Source organism: Macaca nemestrina, chromosome 3 (assembly GCF_043159975.1).
Source record: "Macaca nemestrina isolate mMacNem1 chromosome 3, mMacNem.hap1, whole genome shotgun sequence".
Taxonomy (NCBI): Eukaryota; Metazoa; Chordata; class Mammalia; order Primates; family Cercopithecidae; genus Macaca; species Macaca nemestrina.
In genome coordinates, this window is record NC_092127.1 from 51,877,848 (window position 1) to 51,886,808 (window position 8,961).

Genomic DNA, 8,961 nt, shown 5'->3' on the forward strand with positions numbered 1-8,961 from the left:
CTAGAGTACATTAAGAGTAGTAGAATTCTAATAATGTTAGCCTATTTGCTTTATTTTTGTTTCTTTTCATGTGCTAAAACTATACATCTCTATAAGATGACCACACGCATATATACACACACATCTATATATACCCACATATACATTCTTTTACTAATTCTTATTTTTAAATTCATCTTGGATTTCCTTTTTTTAAATTTATATTTTAATACTTTTCTTTTAATATATTGTAATTTTAGAAATTAAGAACTGATTTTTAACTATTGCCGAAATTTTTCAATGATTACTTTTCCAAATATTGCTTTGTCTTTATTTTCCCTATTCTCCATTCTCAAATTCCTATTAAAAATATGTTGACCAGGTGTGGTGGCTCACACCTATAATCCCAGCACCTCGGGAGGCCAAGGTGAGAGGATTGCTTGAGTCCAGGATTTCAAGATCCACCTGGACAATATAGGGAGATTGCCATCTCTACAAAAACTTAAAAAAAAAAAAAAAATTAGCCAGGCATAGTGGCCTGAGCCTGTAGTCCTAGCTACTTGGAGGCTGAGGTGGGAGGATCACTTGCACATGGGACCTAGAGGTCGAGGCTCCAATGAATTGATTGCACCACTGCACTCAAGCTTGGGCAACAGAGTGAGACTCTGTTTCAAAAAAAAAAAAAAAAAAGTTGACCTTTCACTTTACTCTTTATATCTCTTAACTTCTGTTTCATATTTCTCATCTCTTTATGTCATTTTGCAGCTTCTGGAGAGTTTCTTCAGATTTATATTCTAGTTCTTCAGTATTGTTTTCCCATATTCAGTTATTTGGCCTGTTTACAGAGTATATATTTTTCATTTCTATATATTCAATTCAAAAATATTGTTTGTTTTCCATTTCATATCTGCCTATTTTTATTCATTGTTTTTCAATATTGGTTACCTTCATTTTTCCAGCACTTAACAATTATATTCATAAATTGCAAAAGGATATTTTATACTGTTCTACTGTCTCAGACACTTGGAGAGCTAGTCTTACTCTCATCTGTTGACTTTACTTCACAGTACATTGCTTCTCCTGTGGTTCAAAAGTATGTACAGAGATATCATTTCAAAGAATTTCCCTTTCCTACTGACAATCCTCATTGCTCTGGATTGTGGAAGTGTTTATAACCACTTTGCTTTGCTTTTCCTACTAAGTAGTTCAGGATGGCTTCCCCTAGATGAATTTATTCAATGTAATTCCCACATTTATTCCTTCCTCCTGTCTTTACCTTCTCCAATCCATGACAGAAACTAATTGAAGTTTTCTCTTCCTAAAGAATACCTATTAGCATGACAAACATCCTAAATCTACCCGTATTATTTTTTTTCTAATCCAGTTTGGGACACTAAGCTTGCTAGGAGGATGGATATACAGTTCAATACACTTACAAAAAAAAAAAAAGTTTTTAAATAGAGAGAATACTGCATTTCTTCTTAATTATGAAAACAATCATTAAGAAGGCAATATACTAAATAATTATAATAGGAAAGAATATTATTTATAGCTGTGACAGTTGAGATTCTATATCAAAGTAATGATTCTCAATTACTGCCTCTTTAAAGAGAACATTTAAATTTTGTGGACTCTCTGGCAGACTATTTGGAAGCAACTCATTGATAGTGCTGCCACCGGACCCTGTTTCTAAATCTTTAGACAGTGATATAATCTTAACTCTTTCTTTTCTATTCTAAAAGAAATAAACAATGAAGTATGTAATCTGAAATATTTTGGTTTGTATGTAATAAAGTGGTTGATCTATTTTAGCCATACAACTACTGTGTTTTTTGACATGGTTTTTCTCCATCCAATTTTAAATTAGATTACATTTCCTGAGAGTACACACATCCCTGTTTGGAGAAGGAATGAAATCTGGTTGTAGTCTCAACTGAGAAAATCAGCCATGTATGAAAAATGCTCACCAGTAATGTAGTTAATGAGAATCCATTAAGATGAAAATAGGTTTGATTTTCCCTTCTGACATAAGTTCCTTATTTTAGGTAGTGCCTCTCCAGAGCTGTAGATGTCTTCCCAGGATATTCCATCGTTCTACACAGCACTTAATTCTTGGAACTCACAGTCCAAGACTGTTATCAGTCCATTTTCACACTGTTGATCAAGACATACCCAAGCCTGGGTAATTTATAAAGAAAATGAATGGACTCACAGTTTCACGTTGCTGGGGAGGCCTCACAGTCCAAGCAGTCACAGTCTTACATGGCAGCAAGCAAGAGCGAATGAGAACCAAGAAAAAGGGAAACTCATTATAAAACGTCAACTATCATGAGACTTCTTCACTACCACAAGAACAGTATGGGGTAAACCTCCCCTATGATTCAATTATCTCCCACCAGGTTCCTCCCAGAGCATGTGGGAATTATGGGAGCTACAATTCAAGATGAGATTTGGGTGGGGACACAGCCAAACTATATCAGTGACTCATCTAGAATTTTATTCATAAGGGTTTAAACAATGGTTACATGTACAGTTATAAGATCATTCTCATTTATAAATTTAATGTTTACAACAATCCTAAAAGTCAGGTACAGAATTTAAGCATCAATTTACAGATGAAGAATCTTTCCCAAGATTACACAGCTGGAAAGTGGTACAGTGAGGCTTTGACCCGCATGTTTTGCCTCCAGATTCCCTCCACTTACGGGTTGTGCTGTCCTATTTGCTGAGTGCAACTGGTCATTTCACAATATGAGAAAATTGTAGCTACTCTATCAAATTGAATGACCTTGCCTGCAATTTAGATTCAGGTCTAGTCTTTGTGAAATATTTCTGATGAAAAACTTACTGATATGATTAATTGTATCTCTGTTAGAGTTATTTTATCAGACTCAATATTTGCAAAAGCATTGGAAAAAATCTATTATCCAAGTAATCTCTTTATGCAGGAAAATAAGTTGGGTATTGATTCTCCCTTAACTTATGACACCAGAACAAAACTGATTAGAAAACTTAGGATTTAATCCATGAATTCAATTTTTTAAAAAAGAAATGGTTAATTGTGTTAATGCACATTCCTGTTTGTAACATGCAGATGTTCTAAAGTAATTGAAGAAATAAATTTTCTGTCTCCAACTGATGAAATGTACTCACTACTAGTTGGTCCCCCTGCTGCAACTTTTTATTTATCTGACTGTAGGAGCTGGGAACCAGTCAACCAGTATAAGAAACTCCTCCAGCTAAACAGAGGGAAACGTCTTTTTATAAACTGCAGACTCCAGTGATCAGTTTTATCATAAACTCTTATGATGAAAAACAACAGGCACTATGCTACATCCATGGGTTTAATTCTAATGTTTGAAGACATGCTTGTCATTATCATATAACTCAAATTACATAAAATGTTATTCAGATTCCCTAAGGAAACATTTCAAAATGTTGTATTGTTAGGTTCTCTCATTTCCCAAAAAGTAATTAGAAGAATGAGTAGTAGAAAAACGGTATGCTTGGCAAATCTTTGACTTTCACACCCCCGTCACCCATTTTTTGCATTTAAACTGATCATTTGCTGGCAGCAGATGGGTAATAGGATGAAAGTTTTCAATATGGTGTGGTGGGGATATATATTTCCAGACACAACATGAAAGAGTACAAAGCAGAGTTCTTAATGTGATTAACAAAGAGGCATGGAATCTGCTATCAATCTTCCTTGTTACTGTCGTAGTACTTCGAGGACTGTTAAAGAAACTTTACAATAGCTGAATACATGTTACACATACAGATGAAGAAGTGCCCTGGGTAGTGTAGCAAAATTTACTGCAAGTGCATTTTTTGGATTTCTGCCTTCTGAGTCACTACTGTCAGTCTGACATTTTTATCTCAGAAGTCTTCCCACCTTAATGTTGACAAGGCAAATAAAGGCTATGCCATCAGTCTATAACAATATTTGCTGCATTTGAAAATGTTATCCTGAAAAGTATATTTCACTGATATTAACACTAGGCTACAAGATAAAAGTGTATTGTTTTCTTTTAAATTCCTCATTCAACTTCCATTTTTGTAATTGTAGACAGAATTTAAAGCGTATTTCTATCACAGTAATTTTATTTCATTTATGTTAACACAATTTAACCTATGAAGTTTTAGTTTTGGTTATACATTAATCTCTGGTTTTAATAAGAACCATAATATTAAAGGGCTGACTTTAAATGCCTGAATTTCCTGAAGAGTTTTAGAATAATGTTGATGCATTTTCTACACAGGTAAACAGTGGAAGAATTTTCTTTGCTGTTGTTGCTGTTTTGAGATGGAGTCTCACTCTGTCTCCCAGGTTGGTGTGCAATGGCGGGATCTCTGCTCACTGCAACCTCCGCCTCAGCCTCCCAAGTAGCTGGGATTACAGGCACCTGCCATCATGCTCGGCTAATTTCTGTATTTTCAGTAGAGACGGGGTTTCACCACGTTGGCCAAGCTGATCTCGAACTCCTGACCTCAGGTGATCCACCCATCTTGGCATCCCAAATGCTGGGTTACAGGTGTGAGCCACCGCGCTCAGCCTAACAGTGGAAGAATTTCCTTCAGCTTGCATTACTGCTTAACTAGGGTCCTATTTAACTCATCAGTATTTTTAGTTTCAATCTGGAAGAGAAAGAAGATAAAATTAAGAGCTTTGGTGGAGGGTCTGGCATGCATTCAGAGAGACAGAAATTGAAAAAAAAAATGAGTGACAAACAACATACGTTTTGGAGTGAAATAGAGAAGCTAATGTACACCATTTCATTTAACATTAATAGTCCATATAGAGTAGGGAGATAGAATAATTTCACAGTATGTATGGAAGCTCAGGCTAGAGTTAAAGAAATATGGAGGAAGTTTGAAAGAGAAAATACTGAAATTTGGAAATCCCAAATAGAATTTTGGCTCAATAAGAGAAAAATAGAAAGTTTATTTAGCAGTAAAGCAGGTCGAAATGAAATTTGATAGATTGTGTTTATAATGTATCCAATTTTTTTGTGTGTAGCTTTCTCCTACAATAGTCAGAAGATGAAGGAAAAAGTTGAGAGATTAAGTGATATAATGATATAAACATTATATCATTGTCAAAATTCATTGACATTTAGAAATTACAGAGTTGGGGGTATAGTTATGAAGCCACCATATTTAAATAAGGTTTGATGTTTATTTTTAAAGGTTATATTTATTTACAAAGTTCTAGCCCTAATTATCAAATATATTCTTGAATATTATTTTTACTCAAAGGTTATTTGAAGGGCACAAAATTGTTTTTATGCATCCTTATTTCATTCAAGGCATAAAACCAGCTCAAACTATTCGCTAGCAGAGGACAGTGTTTTCTCAAATTAGGAGATATTATATGTATGGGGATAACATTTTTTCTTACCCAGGAAAAGACAGAATCAGGCATTTTTTATATTTTTAAAAATAATAAAGTTACCCTTCCCTTTAATTACGTATTTTTTCAGTCTCATCCTTCTCCAAAAGTACTGGCTGGTGTATTTGCTTTTAGTGACCATTTGATAAGTAGTTCACCTTCTCTTAGCTTTTTTTTTTTTTTTTTTTTTTTTTTTTTTTTTTTTTTTTGCTTTTTGCTTTCATACTTTAATCCTGCTGACATCTTTCAATGCATAATGAAAAACAGCTCTGCCTTTTCCTGGCTTCCTTATTTCTGAGTACTATGGCAACGGATGCTAGTTGACTTAGTAAAACTTGAAAATGTCACATTGCTCTTCATTCTTTGATGAATGCACATTCATGAATATAGCTGTATGCAAAAGCAATTAAAGGCAGCCTTAAAAAGCACCATAACCAAAGTCACCCTCAAATGATATTCCCCAGGTGGTGTATTCAGAGCAACCCATTTCTAGTATTAAAAATACACATCTTCTTTGTCTCTGAGAATGATTAGCAATCACTTTTAGTAACATTTCTTATGAAACAAAATGATTTCTGTAAATAAATCTTAATTCCAAATCACTGAATTCACTCAGAATGTATTTTTCCTCCAAAACGAGGGAAACATCAAAAACATAAAATAAGAAGAAACAAATGGACAAATTATTTAACGCAGATAAAAATTTCAACATAAACCTTTGTTGACTCATATAAAACAAATATGAATACACGCACACATGCATACACATATGCATGCAACTTTAACTTACCAGATTTTAACAATAAATTTCAATGCAAAACCATATTTAAGAATGTTTGTGGTGTAATGGAAAATGTTTACTCATAAAATGACATTGATTCTATGTTTAATAATCTACACCCCCCAAAAATTGGCTATATAGAATTATAACAACAGCAATATTGGATTATTTTTATTTAAATAAAAATAATTCATTACATTTATAGTGGCTAAGTGTTTTGTCATTGTCAATATACATTTTCTGGTATTGCTATAATTTTCATTGATGATTTTATATTGAATAACAAATAGGATCTCGTATTTATATAGGGTGCTTTATAATAAAATTCTTTCACCCACCATTACTTGATGTCTATTCTAATTATTTCAGTATCTATGCCATACATAAATGACATATTCTATTATTTACAATTTAAAGTTGAGGAAACCAAGACTTGAAAGCCTAATATTTGAAATCACAACATTATGAAGTAAAAAATAAAATGTTACCTAAGCCTTCTGACTTTATATTCAGAGCTCTTTTCTCATCATATTACCTCATCCATGTATACAGTTTAATTAAATAAATTTTCTAAATAATGTTTCTTAGAAATTGAGCTGTTGAATAAGAATATTCTGAAGTCGCCAGTGATGAAGACAATGAATCAGTGAATATCAGCCATAACACTGAAGATCAATGAATATCAGCCGTAACACTGTGTGACGTGATCTCTAGCTTTGTGATACAGCGAAGTCTTTGAAGCCTGTAAAAATGCCATATTTGAAAGAAGTAAAGTACTGATAAGTATACCCAGGACTTGTTCACAATTATTAATTAATCATATTTAATGGAATGGCATAATAAAATGTACAATAAACTTAAAGCTTTAGAGAGAAATCTACATTTCTATATACATAATTCGAATGTATCAAATAATGTCATTCTATTTAGAGTCAGCATTTAAGAGTACCCACACAAGGAAGTTAAAAGAAAATTTCCTTCTGATAATTCCTACTGGTCCAAAGAAAGACAAAAAGCTTAAAGTGAGCCTATAACAGAAGTTAGACATGGAAATTAGTGCAGCTTTAAATGTGATCATTCTCTTCAGGAAAAGGTCATAAATGAGGTTCATGTAAGTGAAGCTTAAAATAAACAGTTCGAGCTTCTAAAAGAAATGCATGTTGGCCACACAATCACTCAAGGGACCTACCAGGAAGCTCATTAAAAAGACTGCCAAAACTTGCTCTAGAGGCAGTAATAGTGAAGGGTTAAGTGTGTGAACTCTGAAATAAGACAGATTGGGTTTAAAGCTCAGCTCTCCCAATTTCTACCTAAGTTTGCATAAACTTATTTCTAAGTTGGCATAAACTTAAAACAACATCTTAACCTCTTGTGCTCTAGATTCCTCATATGTAAGACAGGAATGATAATAGTAACCTATATCATGGAATTGTTGTAGAAAATAAATGTGTTAATAGAGTGAAAACAAATGGATTGAGTACTTGGCTCCATCTATAGAAATAACTTCAGGCTATGTAGCACTCTGGGGATAGTCAAATTAATAGAGCAGCTGTCAACAGCTGATATCGCTGATGCTTCCGCAGTATTCCCCACTAGCTTGCAAAATAATATGAAAACCAACAATTAGATTGCACTGAATGCATTTCCAAAAGTATTCCAATCTTAAAAATTAAAATGAGAAAAATGATTCTGAGATATACAAATAAATATGAATGGCTAAAAAATACTACAATCAAGATTGAAAAACAAGTGAAACATTGGAAACGTGAATTTGTAGCAAATAAGAAAAAGAAATTTGAACACTTTTAGTATATAAAACACTTGATAAGTCAGTTAAAATGAAAATAATTTCAAGAAATGGACAGATGCTTCATAAAATTTGACATATAAATGGGCAAAGAGATATGAATACATTTTCCACTGTATGGTCTAAAGTTAAACATTAAAACACTATAAGAGAGCATTATTGATCACTACAAACGACAAAAATTTTAAATAATTTTAAATAATCCTGTTTTGCCATTCATTTAAGAGACTAAGAATGAATAGAGAAGAAGATATAAGGCACTCTCATATTTTTTTGGTAGAAATATACAATTAAAATAAGCTTTCCAAAGGGCAATTTGGCTAATTGATGAGTAATCCAAACATCTCCATACTGATTTACCCATGCATTCTATTATTAAAATTTACCATTAAAAATGACCAGCTTTACAATATTATTTACAATGTTTATAGTTTTAAAAACATGGAAACAAAACAAGAATACTTCAATAGAGGATTGATTAAATATTCTGAAAATATATATATTAATGTAATAAAATAGTTACTATGTAAAAATATATAAATCGATATTTATTATGGTTTAGAAAAAAATTAATGAGTGGGTGATCTTCTTTAAAAAAATTATAGTTTTAGACACATTGATAATAAAAATGAGAGTAATTGTTAATGTCTACTTGTCCACATACACACAGGCTTGCTTAAGTGACTATATATTGCTAGACCAACTTTTAAAATTGATTTGAAAAATCAGTTTTTCCCAGACAGAAACAACCAGAACCAATGCCACAAAAACATTTTTAAAAACTGACTTAATGTAAATAAAATTATTTTAATGAAAAACAGACACTCAGAAAGTATTTAGTGAATTTTATTTTCAAAGTAAAAGTTGTAAGTAGCAACTAACTATAGAAAATTAAGTTTGAGAAATGAATAGAGATAATCAATTCTGAAGGGTACCAATTTTTTGAGATGTTTAGTTCATTTATATATTTAGAAAATAAACATCTGTGGTCATCCTTATCAT

General features: G+C 32.4%; 1 long non-coding RNA gene across 2 annotated transcripts in view; it reads left to right on the forward strand.

The window, feature by feature from the left end:
* LOC105493249 (uncharacterized) overlaps positions 1–6,991 on the forward strand; it is a 105,012-nt gene extending 98,021 nt beyond the window's left edge. The window contains exons 6-7 of one of the 2 annotated variants that reach the window (XR_011620520.1): positions 2,025–2,342; positions 6,741–6,991. This is a non-coding gene — a long non-coding RNA (uncharacterized lncRNA). The remainder of the gene's footprint in view (positions 1–2,024; positions 2,343–6,740) is intronic. The other variant, XR_011620519.1, reaches the window with a different exon arrangement.
* Positions 6,992–8,961: the final 1,970 nt, after the last annotated feature.